Here is a 17,207-nt window from a genome sequence, read left to right on the forward strand (position 1 = left end):
TTTCATCTTTATAAATGTGGAACTTAGCCCTTACCAAAAAGTGAAGTTGGCATAAACAATCATCTGGCACATTTTTTAAAATGAATAATGTGTAGCCTAAAACTTAATATTTTTATAAGAATTGTTACTTTGTCAAATTGAAATAAAATGTTCATTTGAATGTATGCATTTATCTTTATAGCTGTTACTCATACTTTTTAATCAAATTTTTAAAATTTGTATTTTAGTATATACTGAATTTGTTCTTCCAGTATTAAAAAAAAATAGTGGTTAATTATATCCAGAACAGAATTGAGCCAATTCTCTATTGAATTCAAAGCATTTTAGAACATTTGTTGTGGTTAACTTCACATTAAATGTTAGTGACATTTTTCTAAGTTTTGTATCAGCCACTACAGTTAATGATTTATACACACAAAACTATATGACTGATGAGTGATGCTTTTTAGACACCAATAAGAAAGATAGAAAGGATATCTACATTTGACCATAGTGGTTAATTTTCTAAAAGTGAATAATATATGAGCCTTATGTCTATGTTTGTTATATTTCTGTTATATGAGTATAATGAAAGTAAAATTAAACTAAATTATAAATAAAAAAAGAATAAAAGACGTAATTAAACAGATAAGGTGGGGCCAGGAGAGATAGCATGGAGATCAGGCGTCTGTCCTTCCTGTAGAAGGGCTGTGGCTCAGATCCCGGCATCCCATATGGTCCCCCATGCCCACGAGGGACGTTCTCCAAGTATAGAGCCAGGAGAACCCTCCGAGCGCTGCCAGGAGTGACCCAAAAGAAGCAAAATCAAATCAAATCAAGTGAAAAAACTAAAACAAGACAAAACAAACAAAAGAAACTAACAAGAATAAAAAAGAAAAGAAAAAAGAAAAAAAGAAAGAAAAGAAAAAGGGGAGAAAGTAATACAGGAGATCACTTTACATTTGGGGAGAAACAGGATGAGATAACAGGGCATTTAGAATGCTGCTCTGACACCAACATGCGCCAGTTCTAAATTGATAACCTGACAATGAGGAAATGGAAACAACTTGATCTAAGAGCAAGCTGTCCTTTCTCATCAGCTATCGATAAGACAAAATCAGAAAACATGTCACCCTTTGATCTGTGCAAAAGCCAATTTCCTATATACATACGACTGGTTGTTGCAACCAAGACTGGACAGTACGCATCCAGGGACCAACAACAACAACAGCAACAAAAAGCTCTAGCCTAGCTTTTGGTTCAACAAAAAAGAGCTCCAATTTCAGAAGTCTGACTGAGACAACCGCAACTGTAACGGGTCTTCTGGAAACATAACGAAAGACTTTATCCCAGGCTCCATTCTAGGAGCAACAAACGACCAAGACCACCAACTACAGAAGATGGATTAAAACGACACTGAAGAAGCAGAACTGCTAGAACCACAAAGAAAGACTTCATAAGCTCCATTCCCTGAGCGACACAGCCACAAGATCTCTCAATACAGAGGTCTGATTTTACCATCCAAGACAAAGCAGAAGTCTTCCACACACCACGAAAGCAGCAAGGGAGAGTAAATGATCATGCAAGGAGTCTAGAGTTAATCCTATGACAGTATACTTCAGGGGTGGAGAAACCCTGTATCTCCTAGGCCAAGGGAATTCCCTCTACAATATCCCCAATAGTTACTGTGCCTATGCATGGGGATAAAGAAAAGGAGAAAAAAAAAGCACAAAACAATCGTTTTTCCACCTGTTTATCTATTGATCGATTTTTTTGACGTCTTCATTTTGGTGTGGAGATTAAGGTTGATGTCTCCAATATTATTTTATTTTATTTTGTCTTTCTTTCTCTTTTTTTTTTGCACTCGAGCATGATTTGATTTCAGAACCGAGACTATTGTGTGGTGCCTGTCTTTATTGCTGTAGTGCTCACTGGTTATTTAATTTGATATTTCTTTCTGTATTGTTGTGGTGTTTCAATTACCTTTTTCACATCCTCTCTCAAACTGAGGTTGGAAGCCTCTAGAGGGACTCCGCCTATTTTCAGCGTATTTGAATTTTGACTTTTTTTTTCCCTCTTAATCTATTGCTTTTCCTTCCTTCAAACAAAAACATACCTCGATATATCTAGCTTTGCCTCTTAAATAGAGGGGAAACAAGGGAGGGTTCCAGGACCAAACAGATATGTGATCACTAATAGTAAGCCAGACAAAGAGGGGTCCACCTACTCTAGTAGCCTGGGGGGTGATGGTGGGGTATATGGGTTGTAGAAAGGAAATTGGAATGGGGGGAAGACATAGTTGGCAATGGGTATTCCCCCGATTCAATGTTAATATGTGCCTAAAATACTACTGTGAAAGATATGTAAGCCATTATGGAAAAAAAAGAATTGTGTTTTTAACCAGAAACTTCCTTTGACTTACATGTATTATTATTACATCAATTATATTATATTATGTTAGTTTACCTCATTATGTTAATCTATTTTGTCTCTTGAATAAATTCTTACAATAAAAAATGAAAGATCATATAATAATATCTAGAATCATAAGAGATGATAGTCAAGAGGACCAGTCACGGTAGGAAGCTTTGCTACAAAGAGAGATGAATGCAGAGGAGAGATGGGTCTACTATGACAATGATAGTTGGAACCGATCACCCTGAGTGCTGAAAGGGTTAAAGTGCATGACAGTCATTCATTAACAATAGTGCAAAACACAATATCAAAAAGGAAAGAGAGAGACAGAGAGAGATAACAGAGAGAGAGAGGAAGAGAGAGAGAGAGGGAGGGAGAAGGAGAGAGAGAGAGAGAGGAAGAGAGAGAGGAAGAGAGAGAGAGGGAGGGAGAGGGAGAGAGAGAGAGAGAGAGAGAGAGAGAGAGAGAGAGAGAGAGAGAGAGAGAGAGAGAGAGAGAGAGAGAGAGAGAGAGAGAGAGAGGCAAAATGTCTGCTCCAGAAAAGACTGGAGTGGTTTGCGGGAGGGAAATTGGTGATATTGGTGGCAGGAAGGATGCACTGTTGAAGGGTGGTATACATTCTATGATGAAAACCCAACTCTGTACAATTCTGTAACCATAGAGCTTAAATAAAGATATTACATTTAAAAAATAATAATTTAACAGGTGTTGATGGTAAAGATAATGGAGGCTTATATTTATTCTCTCTTCATTTTTATCTAAGCAAATAAAATGATTTAAAATTAAATTATATGGACATAAAATATATGCTCAAAATATTTAATCTAAGATTAGTCTGCCAAATTGCTTGCAGTTTTTGACAGTACATGCTCATGTTCAATTTCTATATTTGCAGTCTCCTGGTTTTTGGCTCAGTATTGTTTCTCAAATCACACTATGAATAGAGCACTAATAAAGAATCTTAGGGAAAAAATTATAACACTAAAATCTTTCATTATGAATAGCTTTGAAAAGACTAATATCCTATATTTATAGAAATAAAAAATATATTGTCCATTGCTTTGTTTTCAAGAGAAATGCTTTTTATGATTTTTTTAATCAGTTGGTACTTTGCATGTTTAAGGATGTTTATTCTATAAGAACACATTTTACTTTTGGAATTAAATCACAACAATTTGATTCTATGTGTATGTATATATTTTCTCTACCTAGGTCTCATAATTATTCTTTCTTCAACTGACACAAAAAATCTGAAAAATAAATGTTCCATTTATAATTTTTTATAAATTTATCTTTAATTCCAATACTGTAATGGGCTTCTATTTGCGTAACACATACCTTAGTCTTTTCTTTTATAGAATGTAATCAGAGTCAGTCATGTATCACATATGATAGTTCCCTTTAAAAAAAAGAAGATTGTGCTTTCTCATATTCGTAATATTTTCACATAAACTTCTTATTCACTTTTTTCTCTATATGCGTATTATTTACTGATTTCTTGATTTTGTTTATAAAATGAATTATATATTTGTGAAATCAAAAATTTAAATTTCCTAGCAGTCTATTTCTTACAATAAACCAACAATATTACTAGCAAATAAAACCTATGCTTATATTATTTAGTCATACAATGCAATGAAGAATGTAAGATACTAATTTCTGTTTACTAATGTGGAAACCAAGACACTCTTTTTAAGTTCAGTTATCTAAAATATGATAACTCATTTAATACAATTAAAGACTGGTTTGATTAATTCTGTAGCAATAGTTTTAAAATTTTATATCCTACATCATATTTATATTTAATACAGGAACTTAGTAAATTTTTAGTACGTAGCCATACATAAATAAATAATTTCAAGGTTAGAATTATTTCCTGTTATTAATTGGTAAGTTGTAGTTTTTAATGGACTATATTTTCAGAACACAAACTTAATAGGTTATATTGTATATAGAATAATATAATAACACTTTTAGGAAAACAATTGCTAACTTGAAATTTTCTACATATGCAATAAATATTACTTTATTCATAAAGGCTTATTAAATTGCTTTGATTCATTACAGCTACTGAGCCCAGGTTTTTACTCATAAAAAATAAATGTTCTACTACTATACTATGTCCCAAGTACTTTTACATAAATTTGTAACAAAGAACCCGAATTAATGCAAAATTTAAATGTATATTTAAGTTGGCTACTCATTGAGAATATCAGGCAACTTGTCAATGCAGTGTAAAAGTGACTCAGCAAACTGAGAAATCGTAACTGGAAGTAAATAAATATATTCTGATTTTCTGACATCATATAATATTTAAAATAATAAAAAGATAATTCATTGTTTATGAGCAAAAAATCACTTCACAAAGGCTATAAAATAATTTATACAAACACTATGCTTTAATGCATGCATCTCTAAAATAGGAAAAATATTAATAAATGATTAATAAAATTAATAACTTTTTATCAATAAGTTTAAGCATTTTTTACAAATAGCAATTAATTATTAGTAATAGATAGTTTGACATGCATTCAATGCGCTTAAAGATAGTGTTTCCAGTCTAAACAATGAATGTGAAATCCAGAGCTGCCGACTTTATTTCATATTGAAGTCTCACATCCTGCAGATATTTATTAGTGTCCAAAGAGAAAGACTAAAAGGCCAAGAACAAATGAAATGGATGTGATTTTTGTCATCAATTTAAGTGATATTAATGTTGAAATTTTCAGCAATTTCTGTTCCTATATAGGATAGTGAGGATTAAATTTTACTAGGAAAGCAAAGGCAAAACTGGACAAAGATACTTTTATTTTACTAGAAAAAAGAAAGGTGGTATATTAAATTATCCAATGTAACCATCATTTTATATAAAAATTCAAGATTAGATGAATTTTGAGGATACTATATGAACAATTTTACAGCTTTTGCATAAAGAAAATATGCAGAAATAATCACCAAAGGCAACCAGGAAATGATAAATATTCAATTTTATCTGAGTTTATTTTAGAATATTTATCCAGATATAAAATATTATATTTGTTTAACAAATAATAAAACACATCTTGGAATAAAGTTACGCTTATCTTTAGATCTATCTAATGAGATATCTTTTAATATTCCTCTTCAGGGTCTTATTTGCATAAAAAACATATTCCCAAGTGCTGATTGTTGTCTAAATTTCACATGACTTGTCTGTTTCAGGAACTATTGGGATCTAGTGATTTCTTCAATTCACTATAAAGATTAATCTAATAACCTGAAGTACACTTGAATATCTGTACAGAATACAGTTGCTAAAGTGTTTTACAAAGAAGTTTGACCAAAAATCTATCAGTTTCTTAGCCTAGAAGTAGATTGAATGTCTTACTTTCAAGATTTCATTTCACCTTTCAGATAAACTCATACCACAATGAAATTGATAGCTTTTTTGATTGCAGGATCAGAGAAGGTGCTTTTTTTCTCCTACCTCTTTACAAGGTCTCCTTGAACTATATAGAAGTGCCTGTGAAAAAATTATAGTCCTCCACCTTAAAGACATCGAGTAGTAAATTATCAGGACATTATTCACAAAGTCAGTTCAGATCAACTCATGTCAAAAACGATAGGATAGCTTTCAAGATGTTGGACAAAGAAGAACTTTCAGATAATACCATAAACAAACAATTCACTTTCTTTTTTTTTAAATGAAGCAGAGTAAGATACTATTTGATTTGTTTATCCTGAGAATTCAATTTCCAACTTATTATAGGAGAAAGATCAAATGGACAGACATTTATTCTTTTGAGTATATTAAATATAGGTCAGCAATTTTACAACACTAGTGAATATTTATATTTATCAGTTAGATTTTGACCAGTAATCATTCAGTAATTATTCTAAAAGTAATTAATCTAAAAGGTAATAAAATAGAGGCCATAAATATAATCCAGATTTAAATGAAAATAAAATCATTCAAAAATCAGAAGGCATATCAAAAGAATTCTAAATAAAAACATTTTTAAAAGGTAAAACTATGCATACATTTTAATTTACTTAAAAATTCTTAATAGAATTGATAACAAGAAAATGGTTAGAAAATCCTTTCTGATGTAGGAATCTATGATAGTATTTTTTACATTACTCAATACTTCCACACTAAGTCTTAATGAGCAGTAAGTAGCAACAGTAATAAATACAATAGATTTAGCAGGCACTGGAAAAAAACTCCAATTGTAAAATCGAAGTGCTTTTTGTTTTTCTAAATCAGTATTCATTATATAAGAAATTTATCAACTAGATTACTATTTTATGGAGAAATTAAAAGGAGGGAGTTATAATTATCTCTAAAGATTTTAAATTTACATGTATATATAAATCTTTAGAACATGGCAACAATTAACATGTCTATCAGGATTGCTTTCAAATTTATCTGATTTTTTTTAAATTTTATTTATGTTGGTTACAACAGTATAAGATTGAAGAGAACAACTTCATACTTTAACAAACATATGTAGCACACCATAGCTGTTTCTCAAGACCTCGCCTCATGTAATAGTTTGAAAATAGTAAGTTTTCCATTTCTCTTTTGTAAGGAACATGATTTTTGTAAAATAAGAGGAGTTTCTCATTCGCATTCTTTAACTCAGAAACAGTAAGGAACCAAAGAGAGAGTACTAATTTTGAATTGAAGCACAAAATAAGACTTTTATTCCAAACAGTGATTTAATTAATTACTGGTCATTTCCTATCAAATGAAAGAGTTGCATTTTCACCTGAAAGTTTTTGATGACCAAAGTAAATGAAAACGGGCCAGAGAGATATCATGGAGATAGGGCGTTTCCTTTGCATGCAGAAGGACGATGGTTTGAATCCAGGCATCCCATATGGTCCTCTGAGCCTTCCAGGAGCAATTTCTGAGCATAGAGTCAGGAGTAACCCCTGAACACTGCCAGGTGTGACCCAAAAACCAAAATAAATAAATAAATAAATAAATAAATAAATAAATAAATAAATAAATAAATAAAAGCAGATTGCTTTTAATGCGCTTTTTAGAAGAATACTGCATTAGCCACATAATCAGATTAATCTAATAACATGTGAACATTGTAACATATCACCAACTAGAAAACAGAGTTTTCACTAAATACAACGTTGTCTACAGATTTCTTTGCAAATAACCATGTAGGAGTGTTTATTTTTGTGATACACAAGCTCCGATCAGGGATCACTCTGGACTTCTCAAAGAACACTCCGGTGGGACTCAAGGAACCATATAGAGTGCAGGAATTCAACTCTGGAAGACCAGGTGCAAGACTAGTGCCGGACCCACTGTTCTATCTCTCCAGTCCACCATGCAGATTTTTTGTTGGTACAGTTTTGTTTTGTTTTGGTAGAAAAAAAAATCTCATGTTTATGCACTGTGCTCATGAAAATTTTAAAAACTGGGGGAAACAGAGTAGGACATTAATATTACCCAGAATCATATAAATATTTCAGCTGATTAAAAAATAAATTCTGTAAATAACAAAATAGCTTTGTTAACTGCATTATAACATTTCCATTTTTGTGCTTATTAAATTTTAATAGATTTTTATTCCTCTTCCCCATTCCACCCATACATAAACATTTTTTACACTGAAGAATGTATAGATCTCTTTCTGCACACTAGAATATAAGGGGATTGAGGAGCTGGAGAGATAGCATGGAGGTAAGGTGTTTGCCTTGCATGCAGAAAGTCGATGGTTTGAATCCTGGCATCCCATATGGTCCCCTGAGCCTGCCAGGAGCAATTTCTGAGCATAAAACCGAGAGTAACCCCTAAGCCCCTAAGCGTTGGCCAGGTGTGTCCCAAAAACCAAATAAAAAGAATATAAGGGCATTTAGGTTAGGGATTTTGTTTTTATCTTACTTAGGTTTGATCCACAACAAATACTAAATATATAGTTTTTGATCAATAAAGAGTAGTAAAAGATAAATTAACACTTCTAAATATAATACTTGCTGTTATTTTTAATATGGAAGATCAGAAATATAAATAAATTAATTAATTTAGTCCAATAGAGTATAATGATAAATGACAATAATCATGCTCAAATTTAACATCAACAACAAATGATAAAACACTGAATGAATCTGACAGAAGACCTTTAATATGTTGCCAAACTCTATTTAGATAAACTGAAAGTTTACAACAAGCCTAATGATTTCATCAGTCTTAATTATAATTGTGGTTTAGTAAAAGATTCACATCTACTAAAAGTAATGAAGAATGTGTCAAATGTTTGAAGAGTAACATTTAACTATTGCCCAAATGGTTATTGTTTTGCAAATAATCAGAAACTAGAGAAATGATGGTAATTGCAAGAGAAAGTCATTATCTATGAAACACCACAGTGATTCTTTTACACTGCAGCTCAATGAGTTTTTTAGATTTATATTCTGCTTCTGCTCTTTCCATAAAATTTTGCTCAAATATTTTAATTAAAAATAAAAATTTTATTAAAAATTAAATTTAAAAAATTAAATGGCATTCTAAAAGCCAGTTTATAAGACTATTCATTGAATTTGTTGTCTAGAAGTTCAAATTATTTTACTTTCAGTGAGTTTCAAGTTAATTTTAACTTAAGTTTTTGTTTTGTTAATTTTTTTCTTGATATTAAAATTAGAAGAGAGGACATAAATATATATATCAAATTATTTGCATTTGTAAGTTTTGAGTTTGATATAGTACTGCTCTAAATAAAAACACCTTAAAATTATAGAAAAGACAAAGATTCAACATTAATAACCTATGGTACCAGATAAAACTTTTGGATGCCTGAACATAAAATGCCTTCAACATAAAATGTAGGCATTGTAACATCTAACGATATATATACACATTGATTAATTTAAAGGATTGGTCTATTACACTCTATCTCTCAAAATAATTAGAATTTTATGTAACTAAATCTTTTGAAATGAGGTATACATTATTCATTTAATTATATGTAACATATCATTATGATAAACTTGCATATTTTGCATAGCAATTACATATTTATTGAATATTTTGTTCATTTTGACTTATTTTTAATGGGTCATCAAATCATAAATATTCTGTCTAATTTGCTTTTAAAGCTTTATATTAAGGAACAATATTTGTGAAGAATATTTCTCTAGGGAAAATGTAATTTAGTTTATGTAGCTAGTTTTGTACTTTCAGTTATTTTATTATTTTGATAGTAACACTAGAAAGTACAACCTTTCAAAATTTTGAGTATGTATAATGTATGAATTACATATATACAAAAATTCAGTATCTGCTATTTACATATTTCCAATGCCTGAGGAGCATTAGATTGTATTTATATACCTCACATTGCCTTTATTCAGTCATTTGTTGAAGGGGAATTAGGCAGTTTGCAGACACTGCCTTTAATAAATGAGGCTACTCTGGGGGCACATATAACTTCAACATTTTTTAATTATTCAAGTAAAAATACAGAAATAGTATAGCCAAATTATATACAACTTTTAGATTTTTATTTTTTAAAATTAAATTGCCATATATAGGTACAAACTTGTTGGTAGGGAAATTTGGCAATACAATGTTCTAACACCCCTTTCTTCAATAGTGTTCATTATCCACCATCACTTTTCCCAGCTACTTTTCTTTACCCCCATCCCTACAACCAGCCTGCCTCAACGGTACTTCTTTTTCTTTTTCTTTTTTCTTTTTTTTTAAATAATTTTTATGTGATCAAAGTGAATTGCAAGTTTTTCACAGTAATATTTAAAGTACATAGTGACAAAGAATTAGGGTCATTCCTACCATCAGTGTTATCCTCTCTCCACCCCTGTTCTCAGCATGCATCCCATACTTCCCCACTTTGTCCCTTAAACTGCAATTATAAGAGGTCTCCTTTGTGTATAGCTTGCTGCAGATTAGGTATCTGTTCTGGTGTCATTGACTTTGGGTTTTATTGCTTAAGTCTGATCATTTTTTATTTCCACTCAATGTTCATATGACTAGTTGTTCCTGGTACCATCCATTTTTTCCTTCCTTAAGATATAAGTGAGAACAAGATGATTCAAGTTCTGTGGTTCTGTTGGAAAAAAAGAAAGAAAGAAAGAAAGAAAGAAAGAAAGAAAGAAAGAAAGAAAGAAAGAAAGAAAGAAAGAAAGAAAGAAAGAAAGAAAGAAAGAAAGAAAGAAAGAAAGAAAGAAAGAAAGAAAGAAAGAAAGAAAGAAAGAAAGAAAGAAAGAAAGAAAGAAAGAAAGAAAGAAAGAAAGAAAGAAAGAAAGAAAGAAAGAAAGAAAGAAAGAAAGAAAGAAAGAAAGAAAGAAACGCGGTGGGGATTCAACTAGAGACTATAAATATCAGTTCAGAAGAAAGGGAAAAGACGAAAAACAAAAATGAAAAAAACCACAGCAGCAGCAACAACAACAACAACAAAAAAAATCATCTCCAAAACCACAACCACAAGGAAGAAAAGAAGAAAAAAAAAGAATATCTGGTGTAGCAAGACTTTGTGTGTTTCTGTGTTTTTGTATTTTATTTTCTTTATCTTTTTTTTTCCTTAGGCAAAGTAAGTAATGGGAAAGTTAGAGGGAATTCCCTTGGCCTAGGAGGTACAGACTTTCTCCACCCTTGAAGCATACGTCATGGGAGCAACTACACTCCCATACATGCTCATTCTCAAACTCCAAGGTCTTTTTATGGTGCCAGGAGACTTTCTGCTCAGTTGTGTTTGACAAAATTAATCCTCTGTAGCTAGAAATCTTGGTATTTCAATGGGTCATAGGATAAGGTCTAGGATAGTGCCTTTTGTTATGTTCTAGATATATTCCATCATGATTGTTGTAATCATGATGTAATCTTGTTTTTGCACAGATCCTAGGTAGAAGCATAGGAAAGAGTCTTTCCTTATGGCTCCAGAAGTTCTGCTCAATAATGGTTTTCAAAGTCAGAATTCTGGAATAAGAGACCTCGGTTGTTGTAGAAATTCTAGGCCAAACCTTAGGCTAGGATCTTTCTTATTGGTCTCAGAAAAACTTCTATCCAGTCGTGCTTGTCATAATCCGTCTTCTGTAATTGGTGATCTTGGTTTATTCATAGATCAAAGGACTGCGTGTCTTCTGATTTAATCTTGCCATTAGTTGATGTGATAGGGAAACCTTTCTTGGATCAAGTTTTTGCTGTTTCCTCATTTTCAGGTGGTTGTATCAACCTGTCGAAAATTGGTGCCAGAGCAGTACAAGGAAAATTTGATTCCTGGTGCTGTTGTATGGAGCAATGTTGAGTCTTCATTTGGGATCTGGGGTTCAGGATAGGAGAGTTGCTTTCCAATCATATGGAGTCAGATCCTCATAACACATGTTCTGGATGGGAGGTGCCCCTGTATTATAAAATGTAAGAGTTCTTATCCCTAGTATATAAGAGTTTGTTTCTAAGATTTCTCCCCTTTTTTATTATGCAAGTGAAAAAGGGATTCCATTGTTGGTGCCTTTGGGGGTAAGAATGACAGGCTTTACATTTTATGCCCTGTTTTTGACTTGGGCTTTTATTCCAAGGAGGTCTTTTTCTTCTAGAATTTCATATCAAGCAGAACCAAAACAAGTAAAATTAACAAAAATACATATATAAATGAAAAAAGATTGTTTCTTTAAAAATAAACAAACTAAATGGTATAACTATTCAGGTATTTGACATACAAGGAAACTATAGACATCCCCGTTAAGTCTTTTTTTTTTTTTAATAATTTTTATTTTGACCAAAGTGGATTACAAATTACTCACAGTAGTATTTCAGGTACATTGAATGACATTGAATCAGGGGCATTCCCACCACCAATGTTGTCCTCCCTCCACCCCTGTTTCCAGCATGCATACCATATAGCCCCTCCTTTGCTCTCCGGGCTGCTAGTCTAAGTGTTCCCTTCTGGGTCTAGCCTGTTGTAGATTGGGTATTGATTCTGTTATAGTTGGCTTTGGATTTGGTGTTCAAGTCTGATTATTCTTTATTTCTACTCAATGTTCATACGACTGTTTGATCTTAGTGCCCTCCATTATTTCCCCCTCAATTTGTGAGGCAGAACAAGATGGTTCAAGTCATGTGGTTGTTTGAAGGTAAGGAAAAAAGGGGGGGACAAAAATTCAAACAAGCAAAAAATGGGAGGAGTCCTTCTAGAGACTATAAATATAGTTTTAAGAAAAAAAAGGGGGAAAGGAAGGAAAACATAAAAATAATACAAGAAAAATCAACCCCCCCAAAAAAAAACACAAAATAAAAAAAAATAAAAAACACCTGAAAAGCACAGCAGCAACAACCAAACATTAATCACAGTCTTGAAATAATCAAATAATCAAATAATAATCTGAATCAAAGCACGGGGGGAAAAAGGCAAAGAAAAAAATCAACAATACAAAAAATGTTTTTTAATTTAATTTGTGGAGCCGGAGATATAGCATGGAAGTAGTGCATTTGCCTTGCATGAAGAAGGTTTGTGGTTTGAATCCTGGCATTCCATATGGTCCCCTGCCTGCCAGGAGAGATTTCTGAGAACGGAGCCAAGAATAACCCCTGAGCGCTGCTGGGTGTGACCCAAAAACGGAAAAAAAAATTAATTTGTGCTATTTTTTTTTTTTTTTGCCTAGACACAGTAAAAATTGGAGAGATTAGAAAGGGAATCCCCATGGCCTAAGAGATACAAGGTTTCTTTGCCCTTTAAATATACTGTCATGGTGGGTACAACGACAGGCTCTGTACATGCTCTTTTACTCTATTCTAGGCCCTTTTGTGGTCTGGAAGTTTTCTGCTCTGTCATGGATGATAAAATCAGGCCTCTATAGCTAGTGATCTTAGTATTTGCACATGTTATAGTCTGGAGTCTTTCCTCCCATTAAGTCTTTTTAGATATTCTTGCAGAGGAGAGGTCCAAGACACTTTTAAATCCCACACCTTAGTATAGTTAAGTTTGAGAGGTGGTTAACAGCGATAAGGGATCGTATAGTGCCCTTGTTTTGGGGGGTCCTTCTGGAGATGAATCCAGTAGCATGCAACAGTCCACATTTAGGGGGTGTGAAAAGAAGGGCCATATAAAATGAGTTAGCAGACTTAGTGGTTGTAACTTCTTGCTGGGGCATGAGATTTGGAACCGAGAGGGTTTACTTTCGCTTTGTAAGCTGGGTGTTGGCTTCTTGGGGCAGGAGATCAGACTTGGTACTTACTGAGGTAAAGAGGGTTAAATAGGGAGAGATAATAAATTAAGATTGGGGGGATGAGAGCATAGAAAGTCTGAAGGGAGGAGGGATAATATATGAGGAGTTATAAATACTGTAGGCGTGAATTGTTTACAATACAGGTTTGGCTCACAAAAATGTGTCCATCATATACAAACTCATGCCCATATATAGACATTAGAGATCTATTCAGAAGTTGTTATTGAAGGCCTTACTCTCATAGGATGGGTCTGAGCACTTAAGAAATAATTGAATTAAGATAGAAAAAAGAAAGAAAAAAGAAAAGATAGATAGCTAAGTTATAAATTAGGAGAGAAAGAAAGGAAAAAGGATGAGGTAAAAAAAAAAGAAAAAAGAAATAAAATAAAGGAAAGGAGAAAAATAGAAAGAAATTGGGCCGATGCCTAGGATTTGGGAGGTTTTTCATTTCTGGGCATCAATGATGGGGTGATCTGTGCTATATGAATTTTTCATGGTTAGATAGTGGCTGAAGCATTTTAGGATAAGCTTAGTTTTCACATCTGTAGTGTCACGCAATGTGGTGGTGAGGACTATAACAGGTATTTTCCTTATGTATTATCATTTGCCACATATTTTTTTTTTTTTTGGTTTTTGGGCCACACCCGGTAATGCTCAGGGGTTACTACTGGCTATGCGCTCAGAAGTTGCTCCTGGCTTGGGGGACCATATGGGACACCGGGGGATCGAACCGCGGTCCGTCCAAGGCTAGTGCAGGGAAGGCAGGCACCTTACCTTTAGCGCCACCGCCCGGCCCCCATTTGCCACATCTTATGAATTGAGGTTCCTTTCCTAAATAGAAACTGACAGCATGTGCTTTATGTAAATTAGTTGCATTGAAAAAGAAGAGAGAATGAATGATGAAATAAGAAAAAGGGAGAGAATAGGAAAAAAAGGAAAAGAAAAAAGAAAGGAAAAAGAAAAGAAAAAAGCAAAAAATAATAAAAAAGAAAAGAAATGGGATAATAGTAATTTGCAAAAATATATTTAATGAGTGGGAATTGTAACGTAAGTCTGCAATACACAGTTTTCTGTTTCTGTGGCCTCACTGGTCCTATATTTGAGTTCAAATAGAAGACATAAACAAAAGGAAATGGTAAAATGGGAGTATTTAATCAATACATTGTCATAATGCATACTGTATCAGGTATCTAGTATGATTGAGCACCAAGTTGCAAAATTAGGGTGACCACCCTATTCTTCCAGGAACCACTATGAACAAAGAATCTGAAGGGTTATTTTATACCTAATAAAATTAAGGTATTAAAACATATTGTTAGTAATCATTGCAATGGAAGTCCCTGGCTTCCTCTCATATTCTATACCTGTGGATCAATACATTAGAACATTATTATAGATCTTTGTAGTGAGAGGTTGGATGAACAACTGTTCACTCTGAACGATTGTTTCCCTTGTTGCTGTTTCTTTATGGTATAAAAGATAGTCAAGTCTTTGTGTTTCTGCTCTTCTACATGATTTGATCAATTTCCCTTGCTATACCATGACACCTATGGTGTTCGGAATTTCTACCATTTAGACTGTTATGTTTCTTCACGGAGTATTGTATGTATATATGCTATATATACTAAATACCCCAGAGAAGAGCTATTAATCTTTATTTATCCTTCAATTTCTGGCTTACTTCATTTAACATAATATTTTCTATTTCCATCCATGTTGCTGCAAAATCCATGATTGCATCATTTCTAACTGCTATGTAGTATTCCATTGTGTATAAGTACCATATCTTCATGATCCATTCATCTGTTGTTGAACATAGAAATTGATTCCAAAGTTTGGATATTGTACTAATTACTGCGATGAATAGTGGAATGCATATATACTTTGGGATAAATGTCCTTATGTCTTGGGGATAGATACCCAGGAGTGTGATTGCTGGGACATATGGCAGCTCAATTCTGAGTTTACCCTCCATACTGTTTTCCATAGGGGGTGGACCAGGCAGCATTTCCACCGGCAGTGGATGAGAGTTTCTTTCTTAGCAAAACCGGGCCAGCAGAGATTTGTCATATTATTTTTGATGCGTGCCATCCTCACTGGTGTAATGTGATACCTCATTGTGTCTTGATTTGGATTTCCCAAATGATAAGTGATGGTGAACATGTTTTAATATATAATGGACATTTGTTTATCTTTCTCAGAAAAGTGTCTACTCATTTCTTCTCCCCATTTTTCTATGGCTTTATTAGTTTTTTTTTATTCTAAGCCTGTGTCTATTCTGTTTTTTTAGGCGTGTTTCTTGCAGACAACAGATATCCAGTTTTTGGTTTTTGATCCAACCCTCTACTCTGTGTCTTTTAATGGGATAGTTTAGTCCATTGACATTTAAGGAGATCATTGACAGAGGGGGTTATTGTGCTATTACCTTGTTTAGGGTTATTGTTACAATTGGGTGTTTGGGTTGTGTAGTACATCACTAAGTAGTTCATTTAGGGTTGGTTTAGTTATCACAAATAGTGCGAGTTCTTTATTTGTCTGAGAATGCTTTATTCCTCTCTCCCATGTGAATGAGAGTTTTGCTAGGTACTGGACTCTAGGTTGGAAGTTTCTTTCGTTTAAACATTTAAATATGTTTTTCCACTGTCTTCTTGCTTGATTTCTTTCAAATGGGAGATCTGGTTTGATTCTTATGTTTCTTCCTTTGTACTTGAGTTTTTTCTCTATAATTGCTTTAAATTATTCATCCTACTCTGTGTTTTAGTTTTGTTTATTCTCTCTTTATCTCCAGCTATTAATGTCTTCCTTAGTTTCCCCATTGTTCTTTGCATAGGATGGATTGGGGTGTTGAATTTCAAGATTTTTTTTAAGTGGTCTGTGATGGTAGGATCTCCACTGCCCTGAGGTTTCTGAGTGGTGTTGTGGCGCCAGGGGTTGTGCCCTGCTTCGGTCTCCCTCCCTGCTACCTCACTGGTGGTGGCTGACAGCTCAGCCCAGATTCCTAAGCTCTAAGATCCTAAAGCCCTGAGCACATTTGGTGGTGGTGAGGGTTGAGCCCTGCTCTGGTCTCCCTCATAACTTATTGGTGGCTAGCAGAGTGACTCAGGCCTCTATGGCAGTTTTCTTCTCTATTTGGGGGGTGGGGGTTCACCCTGTGGCACTCAGGGGTTATTCCTGACTCTGTTCTCAGAAGTTGCTCCTGGCAGGCTAGTGGGACCATATGGGATGCCAGGGAATCAAACCCAGGTCAGTTCCAAGTCGGTCACGTGCAAGGCAAACGCCTTACCACTTACCACTTACATCTTTCTGGCCCCTCTATCTCAAATTTTTAAAGGGATATTTTTTTTTTGTATTATCTTTAGGTCTATTTAAGTTCCTATGCAAAGGGTACATTTTCTTCACTACTTCTGGTATAGTTATTTCTTGTCTTGTATCATAACCATTCTCACAGGTGTCAGGTATTTTCTTCACTTTTAATTCATATTTAACGTGTAATAAGAAAGAAAAAATTAATTTTATGTTCCTATTAGCAATTTGTCTGTCTTTCTTGAAGAAGAGTTTATTTAATATTTTTATTTGTTTAATGCTTTTTAGGTTACACTATGTTTTTACATAGCTATTACCAAACTTGTCTT

This window comes from Suncus etruscus, chromosome 4 (genome assembly GCF_024139225.1).
Source record: "Suncus etruscus isolate mSunEtr1 chromosome 4, mSunEtr1.pri.cur, whole genome shotgun sequence".
Lineage (NCBI taxonomy): Eukaryota > Metazoa > Chordata > Mammalia > Eulipotyphla > Soricidae > Suncus > Suncus etruscus.